The 23,038-nt window shown below is 46.4% G+C and overlaps 1 protein-coding gene across 1 annotated transcript in view; it reads right to left on the bottom strand.

Moving 5' to 3' along the window:
- The window catches only part of Srl (sarcalumenin), a 63,490-nt gene that overhangs the window by 20,801 nt on the left and 19,651 nt on the right, over positions 1-23,038 (bottom strand). The window lies entirely within an intron of this gene.

Here is a 23,038-nt window from a genome sequence, read left to right as displayed (position 1 = left end):
AACAAAACAAAACAAAAAAAAAAACAAAAACAAAAACAAAAAACAAAAAAAAAAAAACCTTTGACTCCAGTGGGAGTAAGAAGCTGGCATCATCCAAAAGAGCGTGAGGAACTAGATGTTGAAGGGATACCCGACCTTCACACTGCTGTGTTTCCCCTTCCAGTTTACTGGACCATGTGTGTATATACATTAATATCTCCCATCTTTGGTTTTTACATCTTAAAGCCAAAGTCCCCTGATTATCTGCTAAGCAGTTTGGAATGAAAAAGATTGATGCCCCATGGCCTTCCTTCTCAGGCTAAAACTAACTGCTCTGGCAGAGAGTCTTTCAGTGAAACCAGCTGTCCCACTGGGGCTCCCAGAGCTCACCCTCAGGAAGCATTGGACCCAAATCTGTTGTGGGAGGCACAGCTGATGCTCAGTTCCCTGAGATCCAAGGCCAGTGTCCTTCTTTGCCTCCCTCCTGGATTCTTGCCAGAGCCCCTGTTGGTGTCCAGAGAAGGAAGGTTGAGAGCACACAGAGGCTCCTAGTGGGCTGAGTTCTGGTGAAATGAGTACAGTTCTGTATCAGGACATGAAGTATCCTACTGTATGAACTGCTGCCAACACAGCCACCTCAGCACTGGCCAGCCCTGGGCACTGACGTCAAGGCACACGAATAGCAGGCCCCCAGCACATCCCCAGAGGCCCATGGAACCCTAAGCACCTGACAGGCTGAGTCCAGCCTCACTCACACTCAGGCACAGCCTGGCACATGGCAGCACTACCTCTCCTGGCACCCACTCTGCCATGAGCCCTCTTGGGGAATCTAGGCTTTTTGTTGCTCTCTTGACCCCACACCCCAGCAGTAACTCCACTGCTCTGTTCTTTCTCCCCATAGTCAAACACTCTGGCTTTGTCCCTCTACTCCTTCCTTGTCCCATAGCACTTCTGTGGACTCAGAGATTGATGAGTTTCCAAGGGCCTATGAGTGCAACTGGAGAGGAGGAAGCTCTGGCCAGGGATGGACTTAAAGGCTGGCCAGAGGACAGGGTCAGGCTGGGACAGAGCCCTTGTCTGTGGCCTAGTGTTCTCACTGTACCTGGGTGCTTTACCTGTTTGTGTTCCAGGAAGTAGCTAAGAGGAAAGGGAAGATGAAATAGCCTAGAGCTAGGGCCTCCTTCATATTCCTTACACCCCCGAATCTATCTGCCCCACTATCTAGAGGGTTAGAATGGAAGAAGACCGTCAACCACAGCTCCCTTCCTTTCTGGTCTCGTATGGCTCCCCCCCCACCCCACCCCCCACCCTGCCCCCTACTTTGCTGATCCTGCCTTGCCCTCAGGGCTCTGAGACATTCTGGAGTCCTTATTCTTTGATCCTCCTCACAACCCTCTTAGGCAGAAAAGGCAAGGGCTAGCAATCTCTCTTGAAATGAGGGAGCAGACACAGAAAATGGAAAGCATTGGTTCCACAAGCCATTTCTACAGAGTTCTGCCTGGGAATGGTGTGGCCATACCTACAAAGCTCTGCAAGCACTAGATTCAGGCTCTAGGGCTGGGCCAGTATGTTGTTACTTTATAAGATAATTCTAGATAACACCAAGGCCTGAGACCCTCAACACTAAGTCTTCCTCAGCACCAAGTACCAAGGAGTTCCTTCCCAAAGTTGAAAGTGGAGATCTTAGAACCCAAAAGATTTTTTTGTTTATTAATCTGTTTTGAGCTCACCTCAATGTAAAATCCACGGACTTCGAACTCAGAGGTCTACCTGCCTCTGCCTTCCAAGTGCTGGAATTAAAAGTGAATGCTGGTTCCTTAGCAATCTTTAGTAAGGATAGCCTGAAATTATTCTCCTACATGCTTTCTCATCCATTTGATCTGCAACTATGACAGTCAAAGTCACATAAGTGCAAAACCTTTGGATCACCTCTCATACACACTTATGCAAATGAACCATCAATAGTAATAAAGATGCCAGAGGAAAGTCTTTCCTGGTTCTACACCTTATCAGAAGTGCACCGGCCTTGAGGTACACAGAAGTTCCAGGTTGCACCAGTTGCCCTTGGCTCACATGTCAGCTTCTCATGGGCTGTGTCTCCAAAGTGACTAGACAAACATAAGACCCATGACACTGCTGCTATTCTCGCTCTTTCAAAGACCCTCCATTTTCTGGGCAACAGGCTGACCCTTGCTTCCAGGCTTTGTCTCTGAACACTTCTGGGCTGCACAGACATGTCCCAGCAGCCTCTTCTGCTGTCTTCCTTTGTTTTTCTATTTCACTTGTTCATTTATTGTTCCTTATTCTGCAATGAACCATCCAGAGTTCCCTCTTCTGCTTCTCAGGCAGTCTTCATCAAACAATGTGGCTGATGGCTGATTCTATATAGGGTTTCAACAGAGAAGTGTCTGCCAGAGCAAGGGCTGTCTGCATCCTCCCAGGACCAGGAACACTCTCTAGCCATTCTTTGACCTTTAGCCTTTCCTCCAGACAAGGGAGACAGGGTCCCATAGAAGAGGCAGTGGAGGTTTCCTTTGACTTCATGGCCAAGTCTCTAAAGTCAAGGCTAATCCCACCAGTACAGCTTGTCCCTGGCTGGACACTAGCCCCCAAATGATTCATCAAGGGAACAGAACACAACAGCAAAGGCAGCAATCACAGAGAACCATTTCAGTGACCAACCACTCTAATTTCACTAAGCAAAACTCTAAAAGCACCTGCCTTGAGGTCACAGAAATAATTGACAGTATCTGCTTCTAGAACCTGGTCCCTGCTGTCTCTAAATCATCCTTGTGCCAAATCAACCTCACCCCCTCCCCCACTCAGCCAACGACAGAAGCTATGTTTGCTTTGGAACAGGGACTTCATTGCCCACCACTTCTCCTTTTGAAAAGAGTAACCGTCTTCAACATATTTGTTTTTAACTATAGAGTACAGAGAATTGACAGAACAACTTTATTGTCCCCCTCACCTCTCCTCTAATGCCTATGAATACTTTGTTTGGGAGTTATAGAGAGAAACTGTTATAAATCCCATGACCATTGGTAGATACATAGGTACTTGTGCTAGATGCCAGGGGGGTTCATTGGTGTAGATAATGTCTGTTCGTTTTTGTTTTGTTTGACTGGTTAGTGGGCTGGTTGTTGGTTGGTTGGTTTGTTTGTTGTTTTAAATAAGCTCCATAGCCTGGCCTGGCTTCAAACTCATTATGTAGCCAAGGATTAAACTCCTAATCCTTTTGTCTCCTCCATCTCCCAAGTACTAAAATCACAGGCATGCATCAGTAGGTCCAGATGCTTGTTTGTTTGTTTGTTTGAAGTCAAGGTCCTGCTATATAGTTCCTGCTGGTTTGGTTCTATATAACCCAGCCTGGCCTCAAATCACAAGTCTTTCTGCTTTACTCTGAGTGATGGTACTGTGAGCATGCGCTACCACATCTAGCTTGCTCATTCATTTGGAAAGACCAATGTTTCTAAGAGAAGCTCAGGACAACGTTAAATCCTGAGCTGGGAATGTAGATCAAATGGTAGAGTGCTGGCCCTACACATACAAAGCCCAGGCTCCAATCCCCAGAGCTGCATGAACTGAATGTGGCCTATAATCCCAGCACTTGGGAAGTGGATACAAGAGAATCAAAAGCTTAAACTCATTGAGTCTGAGGCCAGCCTGGGCTACATGAGGCTCTCTCAAAAAAAGAAAGAAAAAGAAAAAAGATTAAGTCATGCTGCCTCCTAGTGAACTGACAGAAGGAATGCTCTGCTGAAACTGTCTTTCCAGAGATCAGCACAAAAATCCTCACAAGAGTCACTGGGGAGTGATTTCCTCACTTTGGAATGACTAAGTTGGCAGGCCAGGGCAAGGAAGGAGAAATGAACTCAGGGTAGAGTCCGAGAAAGACTGAGGCAGGTGTCTGGCTCCTGAATCTCCCCACCTCCCAACCTAAGGAAACTGAATCTCCCTGGGATCTATAGGACAGGATGCTTGGAGAACCAATGGTTTGACTTTTGGGTGCCAGAAGGAGACACCCAGTGGAAGCCAAAGGACAGCAACTCCCTCTAGATGCCTTGGGTTAGTCACTGGGGCTCAGCAGGGAAGGGAGGAGTGAGACCAGAGCCACTTCTTTCCGAACCTAAGGAGACTGGAGAAGTTGGCTTGATTCTCCACTTCGGAACTGGATCTTCCCAGTCTGAGCCTAAACCAAAGCTTTCCCTAGTCACACCTCACAGGCTGAGAAGGCTTCTGACCCTTAAACCAAAAGACCATTCTCTCTGGACTTTTACTGTTGCACCATCCGTGTGACGTTGGTCTATCCCTAATCCTCCTGTAGCAGCCTTTACACACTCACAAAACAGAGCATAGTACCCTGCTTTTACAAGCCCCTTTGACTATCTGCTGGAGCACAAGTGGTAGATGCAGTCCTGTGGACTCAGGGCCACAGGATCTGCAGGACACAGAGCAGCAACGGGATGTCCAGGAAGAGTCCCAGTGAGGGCCCAGTGTCAATAGTGTAGCAGAGACCAGCAGCATTGAACCAAACCAATGACTTTTCAATGAACGCCCACATGTAAAGATGTATGAGAAAGGGGGTTTACTGCATGACTCACTGTCACACTGCAGCTTCTATGATGAGATTTTTCCCTTCTTCCTTTTTTTTCTTTCTTATCTTAAATTTTATTTTGTTTTATTTTTTTTGGGGGGGGGGGTGTTACCAGGGCAGGGGATAGATGTACTGGGATTACAGGCATGCACCACCACGGCTTGACTAAATACTGGTAGACTTTTATGGCTTCAGCTGGTCCAGGGACATGAAGGAACTGGAGGTATCAGCTTTCCAGAGGCCAAGAGTTCATTCTGATGAGCCTAATAGTCATTCCTATTATCACTACTCCATCAACCTTGACTCACCTAGAAACATCTGAGGGTGAACAGAGTCCTCCATACGTTTCAGATCTTTCTATGAAGCCACTGAAGTGAGGTAACCATGCCTACATTTTACCCCTAGTGCAAATCACACAAACACACAGATCCATCATAAACGCTGTAGATACAGCTCTGTAGATACTGTCTGAGAATGGATGGAAGTACTTCCAAAAGCAAAGCAAAACAAACAAACAAAAATCAAAACCAAAGCAAACAAAGAAAAATGTAAGAGCCCTTCAAAATAATAACCCTTCAAGAATGCTACAGTCCTTGAGACCTTGGCGGGTGAGGTCTTTGCTTCAGAGACAGGGCCAGCACGGTGAGAGCGCACACTTAACAGAAGTTGCGTGGGCTGCTCAAGTGAAATCGGAGCTAATGTTTGCAGGGTTTTGAAGCACTTTATATACCAGCCTGTGAAACTGACCATAGTCAACCTACTTCCTCACCACCTCCTGCAGCTGTGCTCAACACCAGGCAAACAGCACCCAGCAGTCCCAATACTGCTAAGGATAGCTTTAGCAGTTCTCACTCCCAATTGCCATTGAAGCTGCCCATCCCAATGTTTGTTCACAGTGAATGAAGGAGAATGAAGGAGGAAGGCCAAACCAAAGACAGAGGTCGGGTTAACAATGGAGGAGGTATTATGCTCTAGCCTGTAGACCCTTATAGAAAAACTGCTGTTTGGCCAGAGCTTTCCACTTTCTCCCCCTGAAAACATCCCCAAATCCATGACACAAGAGTTCCACTTCTGGGCCCTTACATCCATACCCCCACATCTTGATTTTTAGCCTTATGGTTATTTTTTACTATAGAGACTTCTAGAACCAAAGGAAAATTATAAATTAATTAGTCCAACTCTTATTTAACAAATGAAGAAACCAAGTCCAGGGAAGAAAAAAAATGGTGCTAGAAGTCCCCCCAGAGAACAAGTATAAGCCAGGACTAAGCATAAATTCTGACCTGCCTTCACACACACAGCCCCCTACCTAATAATTGTAACCCTTCATACCCATATTTCACCCTCTTTCTGAGGCTTACTCACTCACTCTCCTATTTGTCTTCCTCAGAAACCAGAGACATTTACAGTAGGTTTAAGGCACAATTTCATTTGGAGATTTTAGGAGGAATTTGGTTGCTAGCCTGAGTAAAGCCACCAACCTTCACTGTGAAGTCTTTGAAATTCCCAAGATCACAAGAAGATTGTACAGACGGCCTCACTAGTCATTGTCAGAAAGGTGGAAGGGAACAACCCTAATATTGATGCTGCCTGGATAGGACAAACTCAGAGCCTCCAGAGTGGTAGTTCTCAACCTTCCTAATGCTGTGACCCTTTAATACAGTTCCTCGTGTTGTGGTGACCCCAAACCATAAAATTATTTTTGTTGCTACTTCATAACTGTCATTTTATTACTCTTAGGGATCATAATGTAATATATGTTTTCCAATCATCTTGGGAAACCCCTGTGAAATAGTCATTTAACCCCTCAAAGGAGTTGCCACCCATGAGTTAACAACCTTTGCTTAGTGAGAGTGGTGGTCAATGCTTTTAATCCCAGGACTCAGGAGGAAGAGGCAGATGGATGTCTGAGTTCGAGGCCAGCCTGGGCTACAAAGCAAGTTCCAGGACAGTTGGGGCTGTTACACAGGGAAATCCTGTCTTGAAAAGAAACAAAATAAAATTCTGCTCTCAAGTAAATTCAACCATTACCCTGAATTCTCCTTCCAGACCCTGGAATGTTATTGGCAAACAAGTCTAACATACTGAGGCCTCCTAAAGCAGACCACTCCAGAAATCTGAGATTTTCCCCTAGAGGCCTAGACCCAGAGCGTCAGACACCTAGGCCCCTTGAAACATGCCCCTCAGACCCCTCTCTGAACATCTGACCCTTCAAAAGTCATTACAGGCAGATCAGTCTGAAAACAGCCTCCCTCTCTGGTGACTTTAGGTGTCACGAAGAACCTGAGCTCTATGCACCCCACCTCACTTATTCAAATACCAGACGAGGTTCTTGCCACCAGGGAGCACTTACACTGTTACATACTTTTTCTTTGGCAGTATGTGACCACACAGAGAGCCACAGAAGGCCATATATTCCTTAGTTCCTATGGAGCTCAATCTAGAGGAAGAAGCTCAAAACCAAGAGCAGGGCTAAGCAAGTGCACACTCTACACTGCCTGAGCCAGGCTGACCCTTCCTGGCCAGTGCTGAGGGCCACACGGCTGGGTTTGAGAGGCTCAACAGGCTATAACAAGAGGTTATAGAACAAACCTGCCATTATGGTCCTCTCAGTCTGTTCTGGACCTGGGCCAAATCCCTTCAACAAAGCCTGAATACAGTCCTGCATTAGTTGCTAAGGCCACCAAAACAAAGTACCACAAACTTAGCAGCTTCCAAGGGTAGAAATCCAAGGGTTGGTGATATAGCTCAGTTGGTAGCATGCTTGCTTAGAATGCATGAAGTTCTGGATTTAATCCACAGCACTGCCTCGAGTCAGAAGTTTTAGCACATATCTGTAATGCCAGGATTCAAGGCATAGGCAGGAGGATCAGAAGTTCAAGCTCATCCTCAACTATATGGTGAGTTCCAGACCAGCAAGGGCTACATGAGACACTATCTAAACAAAGAGGGAGAAGAGAAGGGAGGACTGTGGAAATGGCTGTGTGATTACAAGTTCTTGCTGCTGTTCCAGAGAGAACCTGAGTTCAGTTTCCAGCACCCATACTGCAGCTTACAACTGCCTGCAACTATAATGCCAGGGGATCTGACAGCCCCTCCTGATTCTTTAGACACACATAGAATACAATCATACATACACACACACACCACAAATAAAAATAAAAACAAGCCAGGAGATGGTGCATGCCTTTAATCCCAGCACTCCGGAGGCAGAGGCAGGCGGAGCTCTGTGAGTTTGAGGCCAGCCTGGTCTACAAAGTAAGTTCCAGAACAGCTTGGGCTGTTACACAGAGAAACCCTGTCTCAAAAAACCAAAAGATTAAAAAATAAAAATAAATCTTTAAAAATAAGAAAGAAAAGGAATAAAAATCCATTCCCTCACAGTTCCAAAAGCCAGAGCTTGAAGCAAGGCTTCAGTTGGGCCAGGATGACTTCAAGCCCTGTGGGGAGAACCTGTCTTGCCTCCCTGGCAATCCCTGACTTACAGCTGCCTCTTTCAGTTTCTGTCTCCATCCTCATATGACCTTCTCTTCCCAGAGAGAAGCCACCATGTTGGACATGAAGCCTACCCTTCTCCTAGGAGCTCAACTAACAACAGCCACAATGGCCCCACTTGCAAAACACAGGTACTTGAGTTAGGACTTAAACATGTCTTTTAGGGGTCACAATCTAGCTCATAATAGGTGTCATGGTGGCCTTTGTGCCTGGAACTTGCTCCTGCTTTCCTACAGGTTCCAGCCTTACCTATTCCCTTTTGCTAACCATGTCTCCTACCACACCCCTTATGATGTCTTCTGGTTTGTATCACTTAAGGCCACATGGATCTCTGTCTCTGACCTCAATTCACTCAACTCCAGACTGATCTATACTGAGTAACATGACAAGACACAGACCCTGCTCCCTATGGTAGTGACCTTTCTTCCAGGTTGACATCTCCAGGAAAAGAGCCATGCCCAATACCTCTTTAGATTTATGTCATACATGCCTGAAGAGCTATTTATTATTCAATCACCTTCACTCAGCCTGACTTTCTAGCTAGTCTCCAAAATGCCTATCTCAGTGTCAATCCCTGTCCCAGGGCCAATTCCTGCCCATACTCAGAGGTCAGCCTTGAGGCTCAACCCCTAGGAATCTTCCCCGCAACCCTCACTGCTCTGTGTTCCTGAAGTATCTGTCGCCTTTTCCCCAGGGAGCTGACAGGTTTTTAGCTGAGACTTAGCACCTGATGGATACACTGAGATCATGTGACAATAAGCCTCCTTTCTGTTTCTCAGGGCTATCTAAACAAGGGCCACACAGCCACCCCTTCCCATGCCCCCCGTGTGTTCCACAGCCAGAGTATGGAGTGACGCCACTCCTCAGTGCACACCCTCCAGTTGTCCCTGTCTTATGCAAAGGAAGAGCCAACGCTCTACAGTGACCCAGACAGAGGTCCATACCCTCTCTGCTTCCTGCGACTTCACCTCTTCTCCTATACCACCCTGACCACTCCATCCAGACACGGGAGAACTCTTGCTCTTCTTGGGCCACCCCAGTGTCCCTCCTGGCACATTGTGTTACATGTCTCCTCTTCTGAGTATGCTCTTCCCAGACAATTGTGTTCTGACATTGATGTCTCTGTAAGGCTTATTCCAGCTACCCCACGAAGATCATCTCCCACTTACCCTTGCTTTTTTTTTCTCTCCCTAGTTTTATTTTTCTTCACTGTATCTACTGTTTCCTAATACACTGCATTACTTACACAGTTTCTCATTGGTTGGAATTTGTTTCCTTAGCACCCAAAATAGCTATTTGTGTGGGTGGATACAAAATGGATGGATTGGAAAACAGATAGTTAGGTGGAAAATGGGATAAATGGTGGCAAAAATGAAAGACATTTTTGGGGGGAGTTTTTTTGAGACAGGGTTTCTCTGTGTAGCTTTGGAGCCTATCCTGGCACTCACTCTGGAGACCAGGCTGAACTCACAGAGATCCACCTGCCTCTATCTCCCGAGTGCTGGGATTAAAGGCATGCGCCACCAACGCCCGGTGAAAGACTTTTTTTTTAAAATTGGCAGCATAATAGTTCCATAAGACAAGAGAAGTGCCATTGAGCCTTGTCCTGATGGCAATACTTAACCTTCACAGGCTTAGTTCTCATATGATCAAAGGGCCCTAGAAGAGTTGCTTTCCTACCTTACTGTGTAATAACCAAGTGAACTGAATTGCTGGACAAATCTCCTCCCCTTGAAGACATTAAGATCTGATTAGAAGGAGAGATGAGTAGTCAGGAAGCCAGAACTAACACCCAGCATCAGTCTCCATGCCTGAGAAGGGACTGTGGACAACATAGGCTCTGAGTAGTTGCTCTTGAGATGTGAGGTTATTTGGGGACAGACAGCACAGGAGACATGCCAAGTGTGTGAGGGGAGCAGTGATTGTGGTTAAGAGATAGGGGAGAGCTGGACAGAGCAGAGCACACAGTGCCAGACTAACAGGGGAGACCAGGGGGTTCCTTGAACCAGGCCTTGTGGTCACTGATGAACATTTTGTTGTTGCTGTTGCTCTATTTTTTTTTAATGTTTGTGTGTGTGTGTGTGTGTGTGTGTGTGTGTGTGTGCTATGAGTATGTGGGTTCCAGAATAGGCCAGAAAATGTTATCAGATCCCCTGGAGCTGGAATTACAGGCAATTGCAAGCCACTTGATGTGGGTACTAGGTCGCAAATTCAGGTCCTCTGAAAGGGCAGCAAGTACTCTTAACTACTGAGCAATCTCTTCAGTACGCACTGGTGAAGATTTCTGAAAAGTTCTGAAGACCTATACTGGACAAAGGTTGAAAGTAATCTCCTGACCCTGCTTCCTCCAGGATCAGGATATGCCACAGGCCCAGCTTCTAGAAATGCCTAGATGCCCAGACTCAGGCTTGGGCACTCCTGCTACCCACTGCAAGGAGCCCCAGCTATCCTACTCATCTCATAGGGACCCTCTGCTGCTGGCAGGAGGTCAGTGGGAATAGGGGCCTCACAGGGTGGTCCTTCAGAAGTTCATTCTGAGAAGCTTCTGCAAAAGATTGGGAAGTGCTTCCACATCCTACATATTCCTCATTGGACTCCCACAATACCCAGGGGCTGAGATCAAGAGGAGAGGTGGATACAGGGTCTCACAGAGAAAGTATACTATGCATAGATTTTCAGCTTCTGGTCCTTCTATCACTAGCCATCCAGAAACTGGTTCTCCCTCCCCCAGGATCTTCCACCTCTAACTTGTTCCACAGCTGAGACATACCCAAGCAGTCACCCTCCCCCTCCCAGCAACCTTACAAGCTGGGCAGCTGCTCCTGGAATTCTCTGCTCCAGTCAGCTGTCCATACATTCATTTAACATGTTTCGCTTGGGTGTGTCAGCAGAGCTCCAAATTAGCCATCAGGTCATTGTAAGGGCCACAGGAACAGTAGGGCCAAGACAACAGGTGCCCCTCTGCCCAGCAGAAGACTATTGACAAAGGGACATAAGAACTAAACATTTGGAGATAGCAACTACTAGACATCTTGAGGTTTACAGCTAAGAAACTATGGTGGGTTGAATGGTATGCTCTCAACACGTGTGTCCACCATGACCTGAGAATGTGAACTTATTTGAAAATATGATTTATATAGATGTAATTAGCTGAGATGAGATCATGTGAATTAGGATGAGCCCTAAACCCAATGTGTTTAATATCTTTATATAATGAGGAAAAACAGAGAATGCCACTTAAGGAAGGAGGCCATAGCGGGGCAGAGGTGAGACTGGAGAGGTGAAGCTAGAAGCCAGGAACACCAAGGATTACTGGCAGTTACAAGACGCTAGAAAAGGCACAAAAGCTTCCTCCACAAGGGCCTTCAGAAGTACAGTCCTACCAATGCCTTGATTTTGGATTTTTTTGCCTCTAGAACTGAGCAAGAATATATTTGTGGCTTTGTTTGGTTTGGTTTGATTGTGGGTTGGGTTTGGTTTGGTTTGGTTTGTGACAGGGTCTCACTGTAGGCCAGGCTGGCCTTGAACTCACAGACATCTACCTACTTTTATCTCCTAAATGATGGGATTAAAAATGTATACCCCCACAAGCAGTCATTTATAATGTTTTAAGCCATCAAGTTTAGAGCGACTTGTTATGACAACCACAGGAAAATGACATGGGAACCAACACCTAAGCCTGGCCCTCAGAAATCTGCCAAACATTCTCCCACACTAAGCCAGATGAGATTTCACTAGTGCCAAGCCCCAGTCAGCCCCTACAGTCCTTGGCATCCACACGCTTAGAAACCCAGTTTGGGCGCCCCCTCCCAGCCACAAAGTCTGTCTGACAAGTGTTCCCCCTTCCCTGCTCTCTCTGACTACTTATTTTTAGCCCCTGATTCCATCTACCTTATATGGTTCTCTGTTCATCTCATGAGTATGGACTACCCCCTCTCCTGGTTTGTAAGCTCTTTGAGGACAGAGAATCCCAAAGATATTAACAGCCCAAGCGGGAGTGAAATGCTGATAGATCCCTTAGTTGTTCTTGTCCCATGATATCTGAGGACACTGGCAGCACATGTCAAGTGACAGCATATGCTCAACAGTGAAAATGTTCCAATACTGTCACAGCCCTGTTAACATTAACGTTAAAAGGCATCTAATATCAAAGAACATTTTTTTGAGACAGTATCTTGCTATGTAGCCCTGGCTGTCCTGGATCTGACTATGTAGACCAGATTGGCCCCGAACTCAGAGAGCTGCCTGTGTCTGACTCTGAGGGATAGGACTCTGAGGGATGCCTGGCTCAAAGAATATTTTAAGCATCTGATAGACTTTTTTTTTTTTGAGACAGGGTCTGTATATCCCAGCCTGGCCTTGAACTCACTGTATATCCCAGGCTAGTGGGATGACCTTGAACTTCTGGTCCCTGCGTATACACCTCCCAAGTGCGGTGATTACAAGCACACACCACCATAACCAGTTTATGTAGTGCTAGTGATGAAGACCAGTTGTACATATTAGACAAGCACTTTACCAACTGAACTACTTCCCTCCAGCTCCCTTTTCTTGCTTTAATCACAGAGCCCCAATGTTGTCGATAGTTCAAGTATTATTATCTACAATTAGTAGTGAAGAAACAGGTACAAGATGAGTATGGTGGCACATATCTATAACCCCAACATTTAGGAGGTTAAGGAAAGAGGACTATGAGTTCAAGGCCAGCTACATAGACAGACATAAGAGACACTGTTAATGGAAAGAAGGGAGAGGAAGAGGAAGAGTGAGAGGAGGAGCCAAGGGCCTGGCTTTGTCAGTCAAACTTTTACCTATTGCCATCTAGGGAAAATTCTATTGGAGACAACTGGCAGCCAGGTTCTAACCCAATGGCCACTTGGAGGAGGACCAGGGGCTGCCATTTGGCAGTGGCCTGCTGGAGGAGGGAAGGAAGGAGGGGACTCCCAAGCAAGCTCCAGGGCTCTCCCCTGGCTCGGTTCTGGGCTGAGCTCCCAGCACAACCCACTTCCTGTAAGCACCGAACTCCAGGCCAGGCTTTGCCTGCACCTGTTTGAACTCAGAGTGCTGTCCCTGCTCTAGAAGGATCCAAAAATATCTGAGAGAGAGGAGAAGGGGGCAGATCCAGTCAAAGGAAGAGCAGGCTAGGGAGACAGCCACTTAGCTTAGCATTCAAGGCCGTTCCCAACTGGCTGCAACCCATCAGTGCAGCCTGGTCTCCCCTGAACCTAAGTTTCCCATTCTAGCCAGTGTGGCTCTCATCCTGTTCCTGCTAGTGCAAAACTTGGAGCTTCCCCCATGCCTGCAGATAGCTCTGCTTACACAAATCATCTGCTCATTCATTAGACATTATTAAATGTCTTAGCTACATGCTAAGGGTTAGTGATGCAGTACAACAGTCCCCTGGGCTCTCGGGAACTGTGTTCCCAGGGCCCCAGGAGAGCCTGAAACCACATAGTGCTGAATTCTATGTAGATTTTTTCCTATACATGCATATCTATAATGCATTTTAATTTTTATCTATTTATTTATTTGCTGGTGAGGAGGGTGCACACATGCCATGGTACCTTTGCAGGGGTTAGTTCTCTCCTTCTACCATGTGAGTTCTGGGGATGGAACTCAGGTTAGCAAGCTTGGCAGCAAATGATTTTTCTCACTGGCCCCAAACAGTTTTGGCTTACAAATTAAGCACAGTGATGGCTTGGAGATGTAGCTCACTTGATAAAATGCTTGCCTTGCATGAACAAAAGCCTTGGGTTCCATCTTTGGCATCACATTAAACCAGATGTGATTGTTCACACATGTGATTCCAACACTTGGGAAGGAGAGACAGATGATGAGGAGTTCAAGGCCATCCTAGGATACATAGTGAGCTTGACAACAGGCTTGACCCTGCCTCAAGAAGGGGTAGATGGGATGGCAGCCAGATGGCTCATTAGGAAAGGATTTTGCTGTCAAGCCTGGATAACCTGAGTTTGACCCCTAGAACTCACAAGTTGTCCTGACTTCTACACATGCACCAAGGCATGTATGCACAAGTGTGCAAACACATTGAGATAAATAAATAAATTTAATAACATTTTAAATTAGGCACAGTGAGCTGAGGATCTAGCTCAGCAGCAGAGTATGTCCCAGCATGCATGAGACCCTAGGTTCAATCCCCAATACTGTGAGAGGGTGGGGACATATTGAAAGAGTAACAAAGTAATAATTAACTAAAACAATATACTATATGGAAACTGAAACAGTGGTCTGTAGATCAGTGCCTTTAATCCTGACTCTGGGAAGACAGAAGCAAGTGGATCTCTGTGAGTTCCAGACCAGCAAGGCCAAACTATATAGTGAGACTCTGTTTCAAAAAAGAAAAAAAAAGTTATTTAAAATTTATCAATTATTTCTGGTATTTTCCTTGAAAACAAAACCATAGATGTAAAAAACAACAACAAAGCCAGGCAGTGGTGGCTCACACCTTTAATCTCAGCACTTGGGAGGCAGAAGCAGGTGGATCTCTAAGTTCGAGGCCAGCCTGGTTTACAGAGTGAGTTCCAGGATGGCCAGGGATACACAGAGAAACCTGTCTCAACATACAAACAACAACAACAAAACCTACTTATTTACTATGTGAGAGAAATAATCAAAGTCAAGACTCTTGCCCTCTGGAAGCTGATGGTCTAATTGTTCCTTCCTACAATTGTGGCTGACTCCCTCCTCAGAGTCGACCTTCTGAAATATCCTCTGTACTCCAACCAGAGTGTAGGCTGCAGGGGGTGTTAGTTACATTTTTTTACAGTGCAAGTCATCTCTCCAAATAGAAGGTCAGCTCTTTGGGGCAGAGACACAGTCCATTCCTGCCTGTACCATGTGGTTCAGCCAGGACCTTGAAAGTCCTGAGAAGGGTCTAAGAGAGTTGAGACCCCACATTTGCCTCAGCTCTCCCTCCTTGGGGTAAAATACCTTCACTCCTTGTACTCACTCAAGTTCCCAGAGAGTTCAGACGTTTTTGTTGCTTGTTCACACTTGTGATTATATCCTGACCAAAATCCACCTCAGACTCCTTAACTAAAGGAAGCTCTCTAGGGAAGACTGCACCCAAATTCTGCAGGTCTCTGATGGCCCTTCTGCAGCCAAATGGTCATAGCCGACACTCACACAGCAGTAGCATACTCCAAACTGAGGGAAGAAGCAAGAACTCTCAAAGAGACCCTTAGAGACAGCCAGGGATCCCACCCTTGCTAAGACAGTGTCCCATAAAATACTTCTGGCCTCATTGATGGGTGCCCTGCTGAACTCCTCACAACACCATCTCAGGGAAGGAAGACTTCCAGAATGTCTCTCACTGGCATCAATGTCTTCTCGGTGTTCTCAGAATCTGGCCGTGGGCATACTCACCCCAGGGCAACTGAAAGCAACCCTCCCTCCATACTTGCTAAGGAAGAACTGGTAAACTGGAGTGAAGAACCTACTATAAAGCACTGGCCTTGGAGGTGTGAATGGTTGAACTCTCAGCCCTTTTATTCTGATTAAATTCTGACTAAACACTTATTAACTAATTGTTTTCATGTTATGAATCAAATTAATACATTGTTACTTGTACTTCTGGTTTAAGTCTGACACCTGAATTCTGATTGTCCATACAAGTTTTCTATCTTGCAACTGAACAGCTCAGGAATGGCTGCTCTAGGAGGGAGGGTGAATACATAAGTTGACAAGTGACAGGCATGTCCTCTGAGGTGGAAGGGACCTGGAAACTTGATTATAAGTAAAACCACCTTCAGGAGTAGAAAAAAAAGGCAGAAAACCAGATGGATTAAGACTCTTTGCCAGGTGTGGTGGCACATGCCTTTAATCCTAGAACTCAGGAGACAGAGGCAGGCGGATCTCTGAGTCCAAGGCCAGCCTGGTCTACAGAGTGAGTTCCAGGACAGCCAGGGCTACATAGGGAAACCCTGTCTGACAGGTGGAGGAGAGGAAGATTCCTCAATGCTACAGAAACACAACAGTCAGGCCAACAGGAAAGTGACCAGTTTCCAACACTCAGATGAATCTGACAGTCCTATTTGTTCCCTAAAGTATGCTTGTAACCTTCTCCTGCTGAGCCCACCAGGCCGGGATGCACCCAGGGGACTGAAACCTCTGGAGCATTGAACAAATCCAAAGCCCGGTCACAGGTGAGCTCACTGAGGCTCAGTAGGCGAAGCAGGCCTACTCTACAGCTCAGCCCCTTGGTACTCAGAACTCTGTATTGTGATTAAAGGGTTCATGGGCCTTACTCACCAAAGTAGTAGGAAATGCTACCTTAGAGATGCATCCCTGTAGCTAAAATTGGAACCCTCTAAAACAAAGAGTGGTCACAGAAATGACAATCCCAGCTGTTGAGCCCTCGTCTTCCACGGACTTGAGTGGAGCTTTTCCTGACTGCACCATTTAAGGTAGTGGAAGTGAAGGACAGAACAGGTGCTGACAGAGAAGTGAGACACCACAGAATTACAGGGGCCCTGCAGGGTAGATTCATTCTGAAGACAAGCAGTTTCAGCTGTAATGCCTTTCTGAGAAGGTAGGTGAGGAAAGGGCTGGGATTCTGAAGAGCCCAGGCCCTCGAAGCAGAAATGAAGGACTCAAGCCTTACCCATCCATGTGTTCCTCTTGTTCACCCCCCTTGTCCATGAGGAGGATATGGGCCTCAGAACCAAGATGAAACCAATGGGGAGACCTGAGCATAGGTGCCTGTCTTCATCCCACAATGAAGAGTAGCAAGATCATCATCTAGGTAACTCAGGCCATGTGCCTCCCCTTCAGTTTCCACTTCAACCAACAAATCCAGATGGGACCAGGACACAGTGCTTTACTCACAGTAGATTCAACAGGCATTTATTAAGTGCACACCATGGATGATGGAGTTTGTTTTCCACTGAAGTCACTCTGACTGAAGGTGGCAGGCCCCTCCACGGTCACTCTGATGAAAATGCTGGCTTATTGCTTCACCTCCAGCCTCCTCTTCTGGGCATCTCACAGTTCTCCCTCAACAGTGGAGGCTAGCTTGGCTTCAACTCAAACTCGGAATAACTACACAGAGTTCTCGGAAGATTTGTCTAGCTCTCCATTCTATGGCCTTCCATACCTTCTAGAGCAGTGGTTCTCAAGCTGTGAGTCATGACCCCTTTGGCAAACCTCTGTCTCCAAAAATATTTATGTTACAATTCATAACAGTAGCAAACTTACAGTTATAGAGTAGCAATAAAAATAATTTTATGGTTGGGGTCACCACAACATGAAGATCTGTATTAAAGGGTCGCAGCATTAGGAAGGTTGAGAACCACTGTTCTAGAGAAGTCCCCAGTGTAGGGCAGGATTCCACAGGCACAGGCATACTTCCTAGTTCAGCTCCTTGGATAGCATGGGCCACTGAGGCTGACTCTAACTCATGGTGTCTACTCAAGGTCTTCGTCAGTGCTTTTCATCAAAGCCACAGTACTCTCAGGCCTTTTGTAACCCTCTTGAGTATTCTGATGTCTTAGACACCCCATTTGTCATCTCCTTGTTGTCCTTTCTTTTTTTATAAGTCAGGGTCTCATGTAGTCCAGCCTGTCTCTGACTCACTCTGTAGCCAGAATGACCCTGAACTCCTAATTCTTTTACCTTCACTCCCCAAGTGCTGGGATTGCAGTATTTGTCACCATTCCCAGGATTATGTGGAACAGGGAATCAAACCCAGGACTTTATGCATTCTAGGCAATCACTCTCCTAACTGAACCACAATCCCAGTCCTTCCCTGTGCTCCTTAACCTTTTCCTTTCCACAGGATCCTTCCCTAGTGGCTCAGAAACATGCTCAGTGTGAAAGTTCCTCATGTCTGCAATGCCTTCTGGCCCTGAATTCCATTACTGGCTTTTATCCCCCTACTTAATCTTTAAGTCCCCACATCTAAATATGTTGCCTCTGTGTGATCACTAAATACTCCTAAATCCCTCATAATCCGCTGTTGACTTCTGGGTTGTCAAAAATCAACACTTCATCGTCCTCTACGTCTCTGTGACATTTAATCCCCTTGCCTGCCCCTTCCTCTAGGAGACATCCTTTCCCTTGGCCACCAGGCCACTCTCTCCCTTGTATTTTTTTTCCATCTTCCTGAAATCCATTTATTTATTATCCTCTTCCTCAATTACAGTGCCCTTCAAAGACTAGTCCCTGGTCTTATTTTCTTCCTCTGCAAAGACTACCCCATTCCCAACCTCACTGGTCTTTGTATAAATGAATTGTATCAGGCTGGAAAGATGGCTCAGGGGTTAAGAGCACTGCCCGTTCTTCCAGAGGTCCTGAGTTCAATTCCCAGCCACAACCATCTGTAATGTAGCCTGGTGCCCTCTTCTGGACTGTAGGGATACATGCAGGTAGAACACTGTATGCATAAGAAATAAATAAATAAATCTTATAGGTAAATAAATAAATCTTGTAGATAGATAAATAAATAAATAAATAAATAAATAAATAAATAAATAATATGAATTGTATCTCTACAATTCTAGGCCTAATTTTCATCTAGCCTTAGGTTCCAGTCCCATATTTCCTCTGTTTTTGTTTGTTTGTTTAATACAGAGACCCTCTACCTAGCCCAGGATGACCTTGAACTCATGTTCCTCCTACCTCTGTCTCCCAAGTGCTGGGATTGTGGGCATGTGTCAACATACCCAGTCTAATCTCATCTTTCTAACCACTTTTAATCCCCATCCAGATGTCCTATGGTCTGTGGAACTCAAAATGACTCAAATTGAATCTTGTGTGTGTGTAACAGGATCTTATTCCTGACTGGCCTGGAACTCAATAGGAAGACCAAACTAGTCTCGAACTCACAGAGACCCACCTGCCACTGTCTCCCAAGTGCTTGAATTAAAGTCATATATTTCTACACTCAGCCAAACTGAACATTTAGGATGTGTCTCTCTTACATAGCAATGTCTTTTTCTGACAGTTTCTCCAATGACCTAGAGGAAGCCTGTCAGGGCTTCCTGCAGCCTGCTCAGGTTAAGAAGTCTGGTTTTTTGTACCCTAACTCTGTTACGGTTGCCTCTTCTTCCTACTCACAAGTTTGCTGGGGTCTATACTCTGACACTCCTGATGTGGCTGGCTGACGAGTTTCCCCCAGCCCTATTCCTTCCAATCAATATTACCAGTTCCATTTTCTCAAAGTCCTCCATGGTTACCAAGTCCACAGAATAAACTTCCTCCTGGGCCACCACTCAAGGCCGTCCACACTTCACTGCAGGACGTTGCCTTATTCTCTTCCCTTTACATACATTCCCTTCCTGCTATCCTCTCATGTCTGCTTTCCTCAAGATCCAGCTTCATCTTCCTTAATCTAAAAATGCTCCTCAGGGTCAGCAAATGGCTCAGCAGGTAAGGGTGCTTGCCACCAAGCCTGATGACCTTAATTAGATAGCCAAGACACCACTACATATATGCTGTGGCTCATGCATGTCCCTCCCTAATTAATAAATGTAAATATTACTTATTTCATAAAAAAGATGTCTCTCAATCCATTCAACTCAATAACACTACTCAGCCTCTCAGGTTCTCAAATCTCCATTATGACAGTGTCTTATCAGCCCTGTGAAGAGGAAGTTGTCTTTTCCCTTCCTTCTAGACCAAAAGCATGCCAAAATGTTTTCCAAATTCTTCCAATATCATACCTTAAAAAACAGCAGGCACAATAAATATAGGATGACTTTATAAAATGATGAAATATTGCAAGCTGTGGCTTCAAATACTCGAGCAACATTACTCGACAGGCTTAGACTTGGGTTAGGAGTAGAGAATGTGCCCATCCCCACAGCAACAGACCCTGTTCTGTACAGCACTCTCTCCCAGCTGTCACCTTCATTCCAACCAGGATGCATAGCACCCAGCCTCATCACCCTCTCAGGCCAAGCTGGCAGCAGAAGCAGTCATATTGTCTTCCTTTGTGTTGACAGGAGTTGGGTCCTTCTCGGCCTATGTTGGGACCCAGCCCTTGCGGGTTCTCTAAGAGTTGTTTTCCAGCATAACCACAGGTACCTCCTGTTTTCCTGACCTCACTCCACTAGCATCAATATCCTGGGGTTTTTTAAGTTTGTATATAAGGCTGCTCCACAATAAAGGTGGGAGACATTCTCTCAGAAAGTGGACCCGGTGTCTTGTCCTTCATCAAAATCTCCAGGCTTTCGCCCGATACTCGGACTTAGTGGTGGCCAAGAGCAGCCACAAGCCTACACTCACAAGCAGGCACCAAATGACAAGCTGGTTGCCAATGGCCTTCTCTTCACCTCCCTCAGGAGATAAGTGGGAAAAAGCACAGTTCTGGCCCACCATAAACTAGCTGTCTCATATATGGGACTAAACCAGAATTTTTCAAACTGTGGCTCCCCATGACACTAGGAAAGGTGTCACTGTTTCAAAGGGATGAATCCATAAGCATATCCTGGCATAGCATTTCACAGACTCCATATGGAAAATGGGAAGACAAGATGCACTTGGGCTTGCCCAGTTTTCACAAACTAAGATCGCTCTGGGAGCTAGAAAGACTTCTGAGGTCAACTTTCTCTCCAAGAACCCTGAATTCACTCCTCTTAAAGCCTCCCAACAGAAGACAGTAGCAGCTGAACTTCCCTGTGAAAGACACAGAAAGGAAATTTCCTAGCCTGGCATTGGTGGCTCACACCTTTAATCCCAGCACTCAGGAGGCAGAGGCAGGTGGATCTCTGTGAGTTCAAGGCCACCCTGGTCTACAGAATGAGTTACAGGACAGACTCTAAAGCTACACAGAGAAACCCTGTCTTGAAAAACCAAAAAGAAAGGAAGGAAAGGGGAAGAAGGGAGGGAGGGAGGGGTAGGAAGGAAGAGAAGGAAGGAAGGAAATTTCCTTCTGGATATACCAACCTTATAGGAGTGACAGCCTCAAGGAGTGACATGGACACATTGCCCTAGGTCTATAGACAGGAACTCCCAGCATGCACCAACCCCTTACCATTAGGATGGCAGAGGGGGCCAGAGAAGAATCAAAAATCTGCAAACCAGGGCTGAGATGGATATGGGAATGGGGAATAAAAGGACACAAAAACCCTAGATCCCTAATAAGGAACAGGAATCAGCCTTTAGCAATTGCTCCAATGGCTCCATCCCTAACAAATGCTTTCTTAGCATCACCTCCTTACCCAACCCTCTAGGGAGTCAAAGGATCCAACGAAACATTGTCTGGAACTTCCTGGTGGCCTCATCCCCTGCCCCTTCTCACGTCCACCCATAGGGCCAACAGAGGAGAGCAGGCAGGGCGGGAACAGAATTCCCCAGTGGAGAGCTAAAGCCCTGACACACATGCCCCTGTCACTGACTGAAAAGGTCCCTTCACTTCTCTGGGTTTTCCTCTCCTTCACTATCCAAAGAAAACACTGATTAAACCATCTCTAGGGTTCTTGATGAGACTCAGGTGATTATAAAGAACTTGGGGCAGCAGAACAAGGGTGAGCCTGAGGTATCTGATGACAGGAGCCCATGGCTGCTCCAAGTCCTGGTGGAGGTACTTGTGACCAATGGCTAGAGAAACAGGGGTGCTGGGTCTCCTAATAGGGAGAAGAGTCAACAACGGGGCTTTGGAGTCAACCACCCAGTCTAGAGAAAACATGGGAGCAATGGGGGGGGGGGGTAAAACATTTGGTGTTCCAGGGTTCCTATCCTTGGAAATGGTGATAGGGCTAGAGAAGACATCTGCTTCTTCCAGCCTCAGGGCAGAGCAAAATGGGAGGTAAATGCCAGGACGAAGAGTGGGGAGAGGAGTTCAGGTACAAAGACAGGGTCTGACCAGGATGGCAAATTCTGGGGAGAAATCAATCACTATGAAAGATTGCTGTTATAAGGGGGTAGGGGAACATCTGGTGTCTTGTAACCTCCCACTACGTTCAAGCAGCAGCCACCTTACAGTGTACAATCTATATGTGGGCAGAGCAATGGTCACTGAGCTGGAAGGAGCAGGCAGGACATCTACACACTAATGGACAGGTTCACACAGCTAGGTACAGGAAAGTAACTGCCTGGAGAAACCTTCACACAAAGCACATGCCTCTTTTCCCCACAGCAAGGGCTCTGGGCAGAGCTTTTAGAATATTCTGGATATCCAGTTCCCACTATATGAAGAGAAAATAAAAGATGCCCCTAAAAGGACAGAAATTCCTGGGACTCTGCTGTGTGGAAGCTTCAAGGTGGCAGCTGGGGATGGACCCAGCAGAGGAGGGGCGGGGAAGGGGAGAGGGTGGCAGTGGCTTTGGGCTCAGGATCCAATTACAGGGCTGTTTCCATACTTAGCCACCTGACAGCCGCTTGGAACACTCACCACTCCAGCCACCACACAGCCCCACAGACCAAATTAACTCAAGGGCAGACAAGGGCAGGGCCCAGCAGCAAGCTCAATGGCCTGAGGCCCCCAGCCTTATCTCTTGCACCCCCAAAGAATGGCTTTTGTTCCTCCTAATGCTTGTTCTCTCACTAGGACTGTATCCTGTAGCTCCAGCCTCATGAGACAGAAACTTAAAGATCTGAGACCAGACCAGCAAACCTCACGATCTCATGTGCAAAGACTAAGTGCTAGTACAGGAGACAAACCGGGGTGCCCTAGATCCTTAGGGGGAATCTTAGAGCACCTCTCCCAGAAAAATCTCCAAGGGGAAGCCAGCCTTGGGATTCTTAAGAACAAGAGAGGTGGCAAAATGATCGGGTGTCCCCTCCACAGCCTATAAATAACCCCCATGCTGCAACCCAAGCCACCACCTCTGTCACACAAAGTGCTGAGATGTCAAAGGAAAGCCACAGTGTAGAGCAGAGCCCCCTTCTTGATGAAAGACCCTGCCCCTTGAAGAGGTTTCTTCCATTCCTCTCTGCATTCTGTCAAATTGCTTCCAACACAATCACCAATTCTCAACTTTATGTTCAATTCTACCCTATCCTGAC

The sequence above is a fragment of the Cricetulus griseus genome, chromosome 7, assembly GCF_003668045.3.
Source record: "Cricetulus griseus strain 17A/GY chromosome 7, alternate assembly CriGri-PICRH-1.0, whole genome shotgun sequence".
Lineage (NCBI taxonomy): Eukaryota > Metazoa > Chordata > Mammalia > Rodentia > Cricetidae > Cricetulus > Cricetulus griseus.
Note: the sequence above shows the minus strand (reverse complement) of the source record. Positions and strands in the feature narration are given on the sequence as shown.